Source organism: Euwallacea fornicatus, chromosome 34, assembly GCF_040115645.1.
Source record: "Euwallacea fornicatus isolate EFF26 chromosome 34, ASM4011564v1, whole genome shotgun sequence".
NCBI classification, from domain to species: Eukaryota; Metazoa; Arthropoda; class Insecta; order Coleoptera; family Curculionidae; genus Euwallacea; species Euwallacea fornicatus.
In genome coordinates, this window is record NC_089574.1 from 404,013 (window position 1) to 420,530 (window position 16,518).

General features: G+C 36.6%; 1 protein-coding gene across 5 annotated transcripts in view; it reads right to left on the minus strand.

Annotated features, from left to right (window-relative positions):
- Rbp6 (RNA-binding protein 6) overlaps window positions 1–16,518 on the minus strand; it is a 513,430-nt gene that overhangs the window by 208,726 nt on the left and 288,186 nt on the right. Inside the window, exon 1 of one of the 5 annotated variants that reach the window (XM_066299646.1) lies at window positions 12,849–13,096. The exons of the other annotated variants lie outside the window; for them this stretch is intronic. The gene's annotated coding sequence lies outside the window, so the exon portion shown is untranslated. Of the gene's footprint in view, window positions 1–12,848; window positions 13,097–16,518 lie in introns of those variants that run through there. 5 annotated transcript variants of the gene reach the window in all.

The following is a 16,518-nucleotide window of genomic DNA, read 5'->3' on the forward strand; positions in this document are numbered from 1 at the left end:
TGGCAAAAGTCGTTAGGAATTCCATTCCACGCTTCTTCAATGAACTCCCACAATTCATTCATGTTTTTGGCATTTTTGCCACTTAAATCATTTTTAATTCTTTGCCACAGATGTTCTATTGGGTTCAGATCTGGGCTCTGGGCTGGCCAATCTAAAACATCTACCGAGTTGTCTTTAAGCCAATTCTTTACCAGTCTAGATGAATGTTTAGGGTCATTGTCTTGGACAAACTTAAAAATAACTGGCATAAATTCGTCCACGTAAGGTTCCATAATGGTTTCCAGGATGTTTTTGTAGACAAATCGATCCATAATTCCATCTATCCTATGAATCGGCCCAACACCTTTCCAAGACATAGCACCCCAAACCATGAGAGATCCTCCACCAAACTTCACAGTCTTAATTGTGTAGCGTTCATTAACACTCTGGTTAGGAGGTCGACGAACATGGATTTTTCCATCCATTCCCAGACGATTAATCTTAGTTTCATCACTAAATAAACATTTTTTTCCAAAAATTAATGTTTTCTGTTAAATATTTTCTAGCAAAAGCAACCCGGCGAAGCCTATTCCGTCGAGAGACAAGCGGTTTTTTTCTGGCGCGGCAACCACGAAGATTTGCTTCATTCAATCTTCGTTTTATTGACTTCAGCGACAATTAGATACCATGATGGTCAATTATTTGTCTCCTAACTTCGCTTGCACTCCAAAAAGGATTTTCTTTGCTAATTCTTACTATAATTTTATCTTTTCGTTCGGTAGTTTTTCGTTTCCTAGGAGCCCTTACCGTGTTTTCATAACTTTGCGTACTATTATACAAGCGAATAGCATTGTAAACTAGCTTTCGAGAACATCTTAAATCTTGAGCTATTTGAGAAATGTTCTTTCCCTCGTTTTTGAGTTGCATGATCAGTTGTCGCCTTTCAGGTCCACAACGTGGCTTCCTTCCCACTTGAAAACCTAGCTTATTGTTTAAGATGTAAGAAAACAACATTTACTTACTGTTTTATACAATCTAAGAAGATGGGAACCGCTTTTTAAATATTTAACTTTAAATTTAAGCCAAACGTGCTATTTAAATGCCGAATGTAAAATAATAAATTTTAATTTAAAAATCGGAGAAATGTGCAAAAAGGCAAATCTATAGACGATTGTTTTTTAGGGTTTATCAGAAGAATATTCTACAGCAAAAATTCCTATTTGTTTATTTACAATTAAAAAATATATATGAATTTAGTATGTGCGCTATTTATACGACCTTAGCTCTATGATAGGCACTGAATTTAGTAAACAAGTATATTTGTTTATTTATTGGGAAATAAAAGAAGTCGCTCTGATTTTATCCACTACTGTATCAATTGATAGTGGTACCCACCAAATGATTTCTCTTCGATACTCGAGATGAACTCGTGATCAGGCACCCAAGCGACCCGTTCCTTTCATTATACAGGAGGAGCCTCTCTGAGATTTAGAGCGATTTGTCGCAAAACATCACGAAACGCATTCCTGTGTTATGGTTAAGTTATAAAATATGAGATGAAGCGAGTTAGGCGGTCGCCTCTTTGATGCAAGTGCGACTCGTCTCAGGGCGGACAAAAGGGCCGGACGCGCTGAATCGGCTCAGAACGGTCGACTCGGCTGAGATCAACCAACATATTTTGTCATGCATCTTATTAAATGCGCCGCCCCGCACTGGTCGGACACGGAATGTTTCGGCTCGGCACGATCGGATCGATAACGTCGAAAATAGTTGCAGGGGCAAAACGTGCCGAGTGTTCGGATGCCTGTGAATCATCCCCTATACGTCCTGTCTCAGATAAGAATGCATTTCAGAAGATTCATACTTTTAGTCTAGTTTATTTAACGAAATGCGATGGTCGATTGGTACCATATGGCTATCGGGAAAGTTGGCTAAAATCAGCTTACGTGGAAAGTGCGGATGCCGAATCGCACTTTCCGCGGTACCTCCGGAACCGGCCCGCAAGTTTCAAGATGCCGTTATTACATGCGTTAATTCACTGCGAAATGAAAAATATAGAATGAACAGATTTGAAGAACAGAGACAGGTAAAAATGAGTATATGACTATTCATATACTAATTTCGGCCTAGCGAGTTAATCGGCCACGAAGCGGTCCTCACCGCCGATGCATGTTCTATTATGGTTACCATGGAAATGAACGGCATATGAAACGTCATCGTTGATATTATCATTCAAGAGGCGTTTCCTTTTTCTGTTTATAGTTTAATCGTCGCTTAATTTGGGTAAATGTATTGAATTTTTATAAAATCGCATATAAACCGCGGTTGTGCAATTCTTGCGAGCCTCGAACCCTAAAATAGACGTAAATTTGGTCTTGGGTCGTAATAATGTACGTTCCATCTTTGATAAGTGCTATTCCTATTGTTCGCCACCATATGCAGGAATTTTGCCATTGCTGACCTCATAACAGTTTGGCAAACGTCATAGAACCTACCTCTGCACCCTCATTCTTGGCCTATTTTAATTAATTTGAAGCATCCTTCCTAATCCGCTGCAAGACTTACAGTGAGTCTCATGAGTATTCGTACCCTATTGATTCCAGATTTAAAAATAAAAATACTTTTTTATAAGTAATTTTCAACAATTTTTTTTTTTAGTAGAAATGTTTTATGGGCGTGTAAAAAGCCCAATTCCTACAAACTTTATTGAAGATAAACAGTATTATTAACAAAATATAATTTTAAGTATAATAAGTAACAAAATCACACCAATAAGAGTATTCGTACCTACTAAAACTATACTAAAAGATCAGTTTATTTTCTATTATTTAATATTTTGTTGGACCTCCCCGGGATTTTATAATACTTTTAAGCCGATTAGGCATACTACTAACTAATTTTTTCGTATATGTTGGTTCAATTTTATTCCAAATATCCAAAAGTTTTACTTTTAATGTTTTTTTGCTATCAATTTCATAGTTTTTTAATCTTCTTTTCATTTCTGACCATAAATGTTCTATAGGATTGATGTCGGGACTTTGGGGTGGTGTTGCCAAGGTATGTGGCGTATTATATAAGATCCATCCTTTCACAATATGAGCCATGTGTTTTGGATCATCATCTTGCTGGAAATAATAATTATGTTGTAACTCTAATTTTGTAGCACTTGATGCCAAGTGATTCCGTAAAATATTTAGGTAATATGTTTTGTCCATGATTCCTTCAATAAAAACCAAATCATCAACACCATTTGCGGACATACAACCCCACACCATGACGGAACCACCTCCATGCTTTACGGTTCCTTTTAAATTTTTTAATTCGTACTCTGAATTTGATTTTCTCCACACCATTGTTCGTCCATCTGAATTGAACAAATTGAATTTACTTTCGTCAGTGAAAATTACTTGTTCCCAAAAATTAATATCCTTGTCGACATATTTTTTTGCAAATTCTAAACGTTTCATTCGATTCCTTTTATTAATAAATGGCTTCTTTCTGGCGACTCTCCCATTGTAGTCGTTCCTTCTCAAAATTCTTCTACATGTTTCTGCTGATACTTCTTTTTTGAAGTATTTTAAGACGAATGCTGCTAACTTGGGTCCACTAATTTGTGGATTCTTCTTTATTTCCTTAATAAGTGCTTTTCCCTCGTAAGGAGTAAGTTTCTTCGGGCCTCCTTTACGTTGTTTATTGCAAATATCTCCACTTGACTTAATGTTTTTTATAACATATTGTACCGTAGATTTACTTCTGCCCACTAAATTTGCAATTTCTAAATAACTTTTACTTTCAGTGTGCCATTTGAGAATTAACTTCCTATCACTTAATAAAACTTCACTACTTTTTCTCCCCATTTTTACTAGTATCTCCTAAAGACTAACAAATCGATATGTCTATATTGGTAATCGTTCGTATTATGCCGCAAACAAGTTAAGACAGGTTAAATTTCTTATCATCTTGATTTAACCCATAACAGACAGTTGCAGTACGAATACTCTTATAAGCCTCATTTTATTCTTATTTCCTTAAAATTACGTTTTCGCCATATAAACATTTGAATTTGCGAGAAAGTACATATGAGTTTAAAAGCCCTTTAATTGGAAAGTAGGTTTGTGATGGTACCAGTTTCAAATCGTTCATTGTAAATTAATAACAGTAATTTAAAATAGAGAAGCAATAGAGTACGAATACTCATGAGACTAACTGTATAGGTCCTTTCGTTTGCTTTCTGCTCCAAAATACTCCATTGGAGCATTTTTAGAACCCGAATTCTTTATGCTTCACGCAAGAACCTTACGATTGATTAGGTCGATGACGGTGACTCATCCACATCAGCCAATAATTGTAAACGGAAGAAGTGAAATCAAATTACATCACTATAAAATTAGTCCGCATTACAAGTGCGGTGAATAATATGGTGGTGAGTAGAAGAAAAATGTTTCTTAGTGCCTCGAGATCGTAGCTGACATCGGGGCCGTGCGCATCTGGTCTATCGGATCAGTCGACTTTAATAAACATTGTCCACGTCGGTGTATAATATACTGTTATGTACCTTTATCGATGCGTTAATGAGAGCCACAAACCCAATACCGTCCCATGCACCGTGGCAACTAACTAATCCTTTTTTGAATTGCAATATTTTGAGTTTTCAATCATAATTTTAAAACGGGAGCTCTAGTAGCCTGGTTCTTGCGTGTTAAAACCTAAAGACAAAAACGATTTACGAGGATAATAATGTGACTTTAGAAACTTCCTCGAAAAATTCATACATCACTCTCGCAATATTAATGTTGATACACCTAAGTAGATGAGCCAGATAATAAATTCTACCCTAATAAATTCCGAAGCTAAAACTTTTATATCATGGGAAAGCAAGACTCCGTGTAATCACGCGAATTTCGCGTTAAATTTTATATGATCCAGGTCCGTAAACAAAATTAAGGGGGCCGCCTTTAAAAGACCCTCCGCTCTAAAAGACTCTTTAATTCGTTAAAAATTCGTTTTGATATTTAGGTTACGGTATTTGAAGCTCTTTTATTTTCTTGCCTGACGAAAGAACGAGGATTAAATTGGATATAAATAAGTAATTAGTCGAGGGAGGGTTTTGTTTGGCGAATTAGCCATGCTAACTCGGCGAGGTGCTATGTACCATACAATATAAATTACAATATAAATAAACCGCCTCACCCTCTTTCTTCATCATCGTCACCAGAAACATTTTTGAATACCCCAATTTGCTGATTTGAGTTTCAACACACAATTGAAACATTCCAGAATTGAACCCTCTTAATAATTAATCACTGAATAATGGCTTTTGGGCCTCATTGTCTTTCGAATAGTTTCCTGTGATAGAAAATTTCCACATGGGCGTCCTTCATGAATAATCAGCCGTTCCAAAGCAAACATTTAAAATAGTTTCCCCGGGGGGCTGTGCGAAATATAATAGTTCGTGCCTTGAGCCATTATAACACATCTTTATTGCATGCGATTTTCCCTTTAAACGAGTTATGCAATTTATTCAATTAACACGTGCGCTTAACATTAATTTAGAGTGCCAACATGTTCATTTTTAATAAAGTAACGAGCAGATTTAAATGTATTGGCCTTCAAACTCTTGGGGCTAGGGCTCAATGGCCCAATATCCCTGTTGTACCATTTCAGGTGGGAAATTTGCATAAATCAATAGAATCAACCATTGAAACAGCCCGGATGAAATCTGGGAGAAACTTTTACTTCACTGATTTTTAAAGGAGCTTTTTTGTTTTTCCGAACGGTGGGAGGGAAAATCGAAGGGCTTATGGCACTGGAGTCGGAGGTAGCAAACGGAGAAACGTCCTTTATTGAGGGTTTCTTTCTGTTTTTGTTCTGGCTTTCGAGAGCGTTTGTTTTGAATCAAATGAGTATTTGATAGATTTTCGATTCGCTTATTGTGCTGTTTCGGAGCCAGACCAGAAAGGTCCAGGTTCCGGTTTTAACTTTAGATTGCGGCATAACCTGTATAAAAATGTCTTTAATTTGAACAGTAATTTTTTTTTTAAATAGATTAAACCATCATTAATGCTAAATGCAGTATCAAAATAGCCATATCATAGGTTACAATAGAAAACGGTCTCACGGTCTATAAGCAGTGATCCAATGGAATTACTTCCTGATGTTTTCTCCACAACTACGATAGATACTATCAAGGGCAATCATTAAGGGACGAATGGAGCTTCCGTGCCTTTTAAAGTAGATACTCGTAGCTATTAGTAAAATCACACACTCACGAACCAACAATCGGTAGATTCCTGTTGGTCGAGTTGATCTTTGAATTTCTTCAGTTGGAGCTTTACTTTTGGAGTTTACCTTTCGTTGGTTGGCGTGGTGTTGTTCACAATGTTTTGAACTTGTTCGTCTTCCGGCTAGTGGTGACAGCTCAAGTAATTCTCATGTGTCTATATATCAAGCGATCAACGTTTTCCCAATAGCTTCAGTGGAGTATTGCTGGCAAATCCCACGTTAATATGAAAGTTTTTATAGGTCAGTGTGAGGGTCCCACCGATCTTTTTCCGTAAAAAAGTTTGCCACGTCCAGTAGTAAATTTTTCTAGTCTGGTCCGAATTGAGGGATGTCCATGTTAAAACTGGTCTTTGAGTCATGAAGTCTGAGTAAAATTCGAGAGTGTCATAAAAAAACAATTTTTTTTACCCAGATATTATGATAAACAGTGAGAGCAGTCGAATTTGACAAATGAGTGAAGTCATTCCATACTTTTTCGTCATTGAAAAAAACGGTCATTGTGTAAAATTTTAACCTTCCTGGACATATCCTCATAACGTAACTTGAAGACTCTTGCCCTGAAATATTAGCAAAACGTCAAGGTACACCCAGTATAAAGTTTCAGTAAAACGGCTCATTTGGAAATTACTGGAAATATTCTTAGACAAGAGTCTCTGACTATGCGCATTTGTAAATGTAGACCCTTTTTTGAAGAGATTATCCTTTCTACGTTGAAAATCAAGAAAGGGGTGCGAATAAACTTGTCACAGTTTGTCCTTATCTAGGCATTTATTTGATAGATTTTGAGTTAAAAAGTGGAAGACTAATTTGGATATTTTAAAGATATCTTCCCTAGCAAGATGTTCTCTCTGAGATCTGATTCTGGCAAAATTCACGATATATAAGTAGCAAATTTTAGCAAGAAATAAATTTTCTTAGACGCATTTAACAATTAAACGACGGCTAGAATAATTAATGAAGATCTAGGTATGTCTCCTGATAGGTCACTTTTGTAATTTTTTTCCCATTAAAGCCAACAGTGTACTAAGTAGTCGTTTCTATTTTTCGACTTCTCGAATACTTTTCTGTCCTATCTTATCACGATCAATTAAATGACTGCAAAACAGATTTGCTTGTAAATTTCCATTTTCTTTCTCTTTCTACTTTAATCTTTTCTTTCTATTACAATTTCAATAATACTGAAAGATGAAAATGTAAAATATAGTTTTAAAACGTTAGTAATCAGAATTAGTCAGAAACAGGGCACTAATGAAACAGACGAACTTGCAGAAAGTGATTTTACAGTCGCTCTGTTCAAAAATCGATAAATGTTTACTCATTTATTTGATATGTTGATATTGACTCACACTCTCTAACTCAGTCTCATTTTTTCTGCTTTTTCATGATTTCTATTTTGTGGAAATAAATACCAAATTTCGTTTTCTATCTATCTGTAAAATCAATTGCAACCACTGGAACGAGGGCAAAATATATTTGCAAATTTCCACTTTGTTAATTTATTGTATCTGCTGTTGCATAGAACCAAACTTTTTTAGAACCTTTACGCATTTTTGTAACGAGCCAAATTGGACTACCACCAAGTTTATTAGTAAGAATTTCTTTTCTTAAATCGTTTGTTATTAAAAAAATGCCTTCCTCAAAACCCTTCAGAAGATATCTGAAATAAAAATAGCCACATGGCTCAAATCCACTTTTTTCATAATGGGGGTGTATGGCAAGCTGTCGGCGCACATATATTGTTGACTACCATACTGACTACATTTAAGGCGTTGATTTATGTTGACTCCCTTCTGAGTGAGAAAGTTTTATCTCAAAGTTGCCAACGGAAAATGGTCTCCAAGATAAACCCAGTTAATCGTCAATGTGGCACTGGACCACTTTCTTTCGTATCAATGTGTATATTGGGTTGCCTTGATTCAGGTCATTTTTTCTATTATATTGACTATGTATATTTCGACGATATGCATTCTATCGGCACATACAATGATCTCATGTTTGTCAACTAAAAAATAGAAAAAAGGAATGTGACACATAATTATAATTAATTTTATCCTCGTTCGATAATTTTCGGATTGTTGTGAATAGCATTTCAGATTACTACATAGTATAGTTTACGTATGAAAATTCGGTTCTTCAAATTGTTTAACACGTTCACAAAGTATCTGACATAAACACAGCTTTCTGAAGAAATATAAAGAGCCTTTGGAGTATACAGGGCGTTTCGGGAAGAAAGGGCCGTAGGTTGAGGGTGGATAGACCATCTGAGTTGTGATTAAATGTAGCAAGAATGAGCGCCTTAGTGTGGCCTTTCTTTGAGATAGAGGCATTTCAGAAAATTTCGTCAAATATCCTACTTTTTGTTGCTTAAACCATTATCCAACCAACCTATATCAATACAGTGTGCACGGTGGAAGGAGGTCGAGTAGTGTAACCTTAAGCTGTTGGAAAAAATAAAAAAAATTCAGTTCCGGATAGTTAAAATTAAAGAATAAGTGGCCTTCGCCGTTGTTCTCAAGTAGCCCCCACATTTGCACTTCAAAATCGATAAAATGTTATTTTGATTCAGTATTTTAAATAGAACTAAACTTGGAAGCACCTACACTACCAAAGACTCTATAATTATATTTCCGTACTCTGTTAGATCTTGCGAAGCATAGTTAATTAACCACCACCTGACTGGCGCAAAATAGCAATCACAATGCACATGAAAGCAGACCACGAATAGACTTCAACTGCACAATCGAATCAATTTCTTTGAAAGCACGCCCTCGTACAAAAACCAATATCCATTACTGTTCTTTCTGCGTGACAACAACTACAAGGCTATTAAAGTTTCAGCTCAGACAAGTCCGATTAACTGACATTTTATTGCCGCACACTAAATCCCAGCTTTAGCCGTAAAAAATACCATGTCCGACAAAAATGTTTTCGTTTTATATCCTTGAATTATTGCTGTCGCAGCCCTAAGGCTCTTTTCTGTTTCCTTCATTTCCTAGTCGAGAATTGATTGAATCTATCTGGTTCAGTGGGTTAAGAACCGACAGGGTGCGCTGCCATATTAACATTTTGAACTGTCAAATTCTGTCCTAGCCTTTGTGTGCCCTTTATGATGACCTTTTTGGGCGAAAAATAATATAGGCTGATCCGTAAAGCTATGTGGGAACCGATAAAAAAGACACCCCCTGAACTTCAAAGACATTTTCGTGTGGCGCCGACAAAGATAGAGGAAAGTTATTATAATAATACGGTTTCTCCCTGCTTAAATCCCCCGTTCTGACATTTTAAAACTCCGAACGATAAAATAAAAATTTATTCTGGCGGAAGAAACGATTGGAAACTGATTTTTGCTTTCCATTTATCTAATACGCCCTTATGCTTTACTTACTTACTTCGGTTGACATTGAGACGAATTTCCACCTTACAACGAACATAATAATAATTTGCATTTACGAAATTTCCTTTTTTCTATTTCATCTGAAGACGATCTATAGGCGAAGCTCCTGTAAGCTCATATTCCGGGCGAGATAGAGCAGAGCAAGTTCGGGTATTAACTTTTTAACTCCGGTGGCCTCAAATTTTTTAATCGGATTTACAAAGTTTGTGTTACTCGATTTATAGTTTCCGACGTCGTAATTGAAAGCCGGTTTGGCATTTGAAATGACTGCATTAATTGATCTTTGTTTGCCATTTCGTGGACGAATGATTATGACGGATTTCATCCTTGTTTTTTTTTTTTCCATCAAATTCGGTTTGTGCGGATAACCCAGGAGGGACAATAATAAAAAAAATTACTTCTGCCCAACCGCGATATAACACGAAAACTATTGAAATGTTGCAGTTGCAAATAAATACTGCTGACTTTGTCTACGATATAATTTCCACCAAATTGTCCAATTTACTTTTCCAGCAGGAATTAATGGATTAGAAATAATTACCTCTTGAAGACGTTATCTGGTCGTAAATTTTTTGGCGCTAAGGCTCACTTTTTTGCTGCGCAATCAACTTTAACTGGCAACTAAATCCTAAAAGAACATAAACTAAGAACAGAGAGATAACTCGAAGATTTAACAACATACTCCATATCGAGGGGTTTAAACAATAATCATTTATTGTAGCGAATAATGCGATAATATAATTCGGTTAGGTGACCTCAGTTTTATTTGGACAAGACATGGTCCCTGTAGCCAGATTTCCTCATTTTTAACTTGATAAAAAGAAATTTAACCTGAACCACAAATATATCTCTTAAACGTAATGTTTCTAAAAATGGACATTTAGCTGAAATTAGATGTTCAGTCCAGAAACAAGATATAAATGTATCAACAAATATCTCATTTGTCTCACGTGAGCTAACTTAATGTGTGCCTTGCTCGACGGTAATCATTATAACAAAATTGAAATTAACCCATAGCAGTACCAGAAGGACTCTTCTCGTATTCAGAAAGATCGTTCTGTTAACTTGAATTAAATTACACTCAACAGCAACCAACCAGAATTAAAGGAATATTATTCCAATATTGATGAATATCAATCAAGGACTCTGAGTCAGGATAGCTTAACCTAAAATTATCCTAAATGCCGAGACGCTAACCTAATAGCATGTTCCAATTTTGAGATCGAATTAAGTTAAAATGCGAAAATGCCGGAATGGTACATCCACCATTAAATTAACCTACATATAATCGTGCTCACATGAGTTAAGCTAAATCGTCTAAAATATACCTATGTACGTTCGTGGTGTCCTTGGTAATAGCTATAAACCTTCATTTCAACCTCAAGTTTTATTAAGATTCTAACTTTTGAATATAAAAATACAGAAATGTTTGCAGTATAATCCACACCAGTCCCAACTAATTTAAACTTCTGATAGACTCAATTTACTGACACGAGGTGAAATCGGTATAAACCTCCAATTAAATAATTAAGCTAATCAAGTACGCAGAAAGGAAGTACTTCTGTTCATTGAAAGTAAATATTAATATCAAACACACAGGTGAATAAATATGGGTTATGTACTCAAAGAATAAATATGTCACGTTTAATTTAAGTAGATGAAATCAGAATTTCATCATCTAACCGGAAGTAGTTATTTACTGAAGTTTAATAACTTTTTTTAACGCAAATTAGTGTCCAATTGGAGTTGCCTTCGAAATGTTTTTTACTACTTACGTTCACAAAACTACCCCCCCAAATTGAATAATTGATTTTGAATCTTCATTTGCACGAAAACTCCATTTAGGGTAGCACTGATCCCAAAGATTGTGAGCAAATATTAAAAATGAAAGGGATAAGTATGGACATTTTGGCGGTTTTCACTAGGAAAACGTTCGAGAAAGTGCTCCTCCAATCTATTTCTTTTTTTTACAGACAAACATAAATAATACTCCAAATGCACAAGCAACTCTAAGTGAACCTCAAGTACATTCATTACTTTTTCTATTTTGGTACCTTGAACGTATTATATAAATATTTACTCAAGATGGGCATCGGATATGTCGAGTCAATAAAAGAAGTACTTCGTGCAAGTTGAAGCTTTATTTTAACTCCATATTTAGGTACTAGACATGTATCTACAACGAAGAAAGTGACATTCCCAATTCAAAAAAAAAAAAAAAAAAAAAAACTATCTTGCAGATAGGTATACGAACCAAGAAGTGCTCAATATGATGCATTCACACGTAATCTGAACATGTACATGTTTCTTACAGTAAACTTTCAAAAAGAAGCAATGAGCAGCCGAAGTAAATACACCGAAATTCAATTTGACTCAGCCATTTTTAATTTCCTCAAAACGAGATGCTTCTTAAACACAGAATATTTAAATATATTTTTTTTAAGTTTAAAACGTTTCTCTATTGCCTCGATGCGCCTGCTGAGAAAAAAAATTAATGTTTTAATTAGCTATTAAAGCGTTCTGAGTTCTCGGTATTTTTAAGCTCATATGTTTACAAGATTATATATTTTCTTGATTTGAGAAAGTCCATTTCTCCGTTGTAGCACTAAAATAAAGCTCTAACTTGCATCAAGTAACTTTTTTGTTGACTTAAGAATGCCTTATTTTCATGTGGAGTAGACACTCGTATGGTGCATTAAGGTAGGGAAATAAAGAGGTAAAAGATCAACTGAAGTGATCTTTTATTTGAAGTACATGTTCTGTTCCTTTCCTTTCGCCCTATATTCTCAATTTAGATTTTCCCAACAAAACTGCTATTTTTTCTGCGTAGAAGCACCACTACCCATAATTCGTTACTTCAATTTAAGCAATAATTTATGATATTATTGAGTAAACCCAAAGAGACCTCGCAATAAATTTTAGGTCTTAGATTTCTGTTGCGGTCCCCCGATTCCACACATGCTCCAAATTTCGAATTTAACACCACGACGGAGGTGTTGGTAGAATCCAGTTTCTCACGTTGGTAAAATAACTTCTGTTTAAGGCTCTCTTCGAGATTCGTGTATTGGATCGTCTCCACGTAGTGCTTTTTGCCCTACCAAGGATTGTGATACCCTAATTTCGCGAATGGGATAAAGTTTCTTGTGAAGGGATGCATGGGAGACGGCAATTGGCGCAAAACAAGCAAACTTACGTTTCCCTCTGAGATTTTAGTCGCCGTCTTGATAACAAGAGCCAGGACTTCTGATTGAATCTATGGAAAGCCGCTGAGCTTTCCAAATCCTCTCGCGCGAAGAACAAGATAGCTACGGTCACTAGGAGTCAGCTACCAAAAAAACTAGATCTAGCACCACGTGACGTTGACTATGACGACGAAGACGACGGCACGGACAAGAGAAGATCGACTGACTGGTGGAGGTAACGTTACGCGTCGTTCGGTGGCGGTTTCGGCACTGTGGCGAGGACGCGCGCCGTCGGCCGCCGTCCTGCGCGCGTCGTCATGACGACGCCGCCGACGATGGCGCCGCAACGCTTCCCTTGCAGGAGCGGCCCGAGGCGATCTACGCACTCTACGCACTTCTTCGTTTACGATGCATCGGAGGCGCTTCTTTCTTTCGTTCCAGCGGGTCGACGGTACGGATTCCGGTCAAGGGGTTTGTAGGAGCAGGATTATTGACGATTTAGGCATTTTGCTTCTGGCCACGTGGGGAGGGTGGCCCTAATTGGCCGAATGAGGCTTAGATTACGACGGGATTGATAGATGAGTTGGAGATGTCAGAAACTCACACGATGAGAATTTTCATTCGATAACCTTGGCGAAGGCAATGTCCCTCTAATAGTTGGTGTTGATAACGGAAAGAGGGACGAGGGTGTTTCAATTGTAGTGCAAAATATCACAGAAAAAATAAGCCGGAATTTTCTATTTTTTATTAAAAAAATCCTCGCGAAATGTGCAAATGGCAGTGAGACGTTTTGTAATTAGTTCCGACTTGAAAAGTGTTCAGATTGCATGTGAATCCAAGTCACTCTGAGTTTCCTCTCCTGGGAGCTGAGATGCTAAGCTGAAATTCTTCACAATAACGCAGTGGAATTGGAAATGGAATTTACTTTTGTGCCTACTAAAATATCAGTGACGCTGATTGCTTTAGTTGACATTGGTATAGGTATCGAAGAATTGGAATTGTAATGGTCATTATCTGCTGGAAAGCCACCCAATGCCTCTAGGAATAAGTGCAATGCTTCGACCTTGATATGATCAAATACTTTATCACTGAAGTTCAACGAAAAATCAAAGGAAAGAATCTAGTGGCAATACCAAATGACAACGTAATATACATATACCTGATGCCACTCGACAGACCTATAAGCATCCATTGTGCAAACAACTTATAATACATCAACATATGGACAAAAGATAACAAAAAATCTCTTGATTATCATTACCAATAACGAAAAGTTGATTTATTAAGAATGAACGAAGGAAGCTTTGTTAACAATAAATTTTCGGCTTACACCTGTTTTTATTACACAGAGATGCTATGAAGTTTAGCATCTAAAAGAGTTGGGACACTTTGTATATGAATTGAATGCAATTATTGAAATTCGAGGATCCACAATGCGCGCTGAAAATCTCCTTCACTTGTTACAAGGGAAGAAAAGTAGAATATTTACATAAGCAAAATACACGTACCCGGAGTCTAAACATTCGGTATCACAGCAATGATATGGATCGCCTTTACGTGATATTTATGTTCAGTTATTGTAACTTCGAGGAATGGAAAGTAAATCATCAGGAAACTAAAGCGTTTTAAGTAGACACATCAGTAGTAAAACGACTGCAATATGTGATAATATCTAAGTAAACTATTCGCATATCATGTTCTTCATACTGTGAGCAGAACTGGATTATAAAATTTTACCTTTACAGCATGCTCGATTTGGTTTTATACGCCTATTAAATTGGAACAAAATGATATTGATAGCGAAAGAAAGGCTAAAGCACAAACCTGACCTAATCTAAATCCAATACGAGCCTGTACCCAACTATCGATAAAATAACGACATTTCGATTTAATACTTCGCAAGCTGAAACAATTTTTTAAGGAAATTATTGTGTGCATAAGCAGCCGTTTATAGATTTTGTGTTTACTTTTCAATTATGGCTAAGAAATTGGTTAGAAAACACAGATCAGTCGATATTCTTTTGAATAATAGCGTCAAGCTTAAAATAGTTCAAACGTAACTAACTCACAAAGGGAATTCAACTTGGATGTGAAAGGGATGCATAGGGTTGAAAAAGTGTGAGTAAATCAAAATAAAGGCGCCTAGCAACATGGAGTTTTTAGAGCATACAGTCAAAATATCATAGGTTAAAACATAGTTAAAAATTGTTGGGATGTTTGTTGAAATCAGCTATTTGCTTCACATCCTAAATAATCTTTAGCTAGGCCTGGCAGAAGTGAAAATAGCAAGCAGTTCCCGACATTGCATTTAAATTGGTCCCCTTTTTGTGCCCTGAAAGTCGCTATGTAATGGTGCCTCCATGACCATATTTCTTCGCAAACATGCGTCATGCACCAGCACTTTCGATGCATATGAGATGTTGCCACTCACAGAGTCATTTCCTTCGATTTCACCTATGGATGCGTCTCATTTTCCGAAATAGGAGGCATCACTACAAAAAGCTACATCCGTTTCTTCCAGGCCGAAGACTCCAATCCACATTCGTGGATGCAATGGGCAAGCTATCGCAATCTTTCGAATCTAGACGAAGCCAAATGTCTGAATCTTGAATCTTAAGTTCACACGAAGATCACATTTTGTAATCACGGGGACTTACTCGTATTAACCGACTTGCAGTCCAATATAGCGAGCTTTGTCGATATTCGATACAAGTATCATCAATTCAAGTAGAACCATAGGTATATCCTTCCGACGAAGACCAACGCAGTGGGTTGCGAAGCTAGTGGCGGGCGTGGGCGGAGTTAGTCATGTGTTATCAGACCTCTCACCGTTTCAGAATTTTTGTTAATGTAAGTTCTAGTGATGGATGAATACTTTTTCATTTACTTGCATTGCTGCTTTTTGCTCAGTTATCGAGAAGAAATTCCAGCACCGCGAAGACAGTGGAATCAATACTAATCTAAGCATTGAAGGGGAGATGCCGACCAGACGATCTAGTCCAGTGGACGGAATCAGTCTAGTGTTACCAGATCTCTTACCATTTCGAAGTTTTTACTATTATAAGTTTTAGAAATGGATTAATACGGTTTTCAATTTATTTACATTGCTACTTTTTGCTCGGATATATATTTTTTTAACTTCATCGCCGCTAAGATAACGAAATCGATACTAATCTAAACATCGAAGTGGGGACGCCGGCCGGACTCCGCCTGCTTCATTGCTGGTCCTTGTCTAAGGCATATGAAGTCTTATACGGTCCTTCTCCCACTTGCACTATCCATATGTTTTCACTTAAATTGGTGATACCGGTATATTTTTCGACAGCTTTGAGGTCGTTGCGTTGTTAAAACCAAAGATAATTTCTGAATTTCTGTTAAAGCCAACATATGGAATACATGGATAAAAAACATCCATTTTTATCGACCTAGTGACTGAAAAACCACTTTGTGCGGGAGCGAAAGTACGTCTTCTTCATTATTGCCTTTTCCCAATCTAAAATTGAATATTAAAACTTTCTTATTTAAATGAATTTACGAAAACTTTCTATTAGGTTCTACATACTCAGTTAAGTACTAAGTACTTACATAATCGAGAATTAGCTTAGAAATTGGTTCATTTGTCTCCGGGTGAGTATTCAAAAAGACCTGACCATACTTGTTTTGGAATGAATCGGATATAAC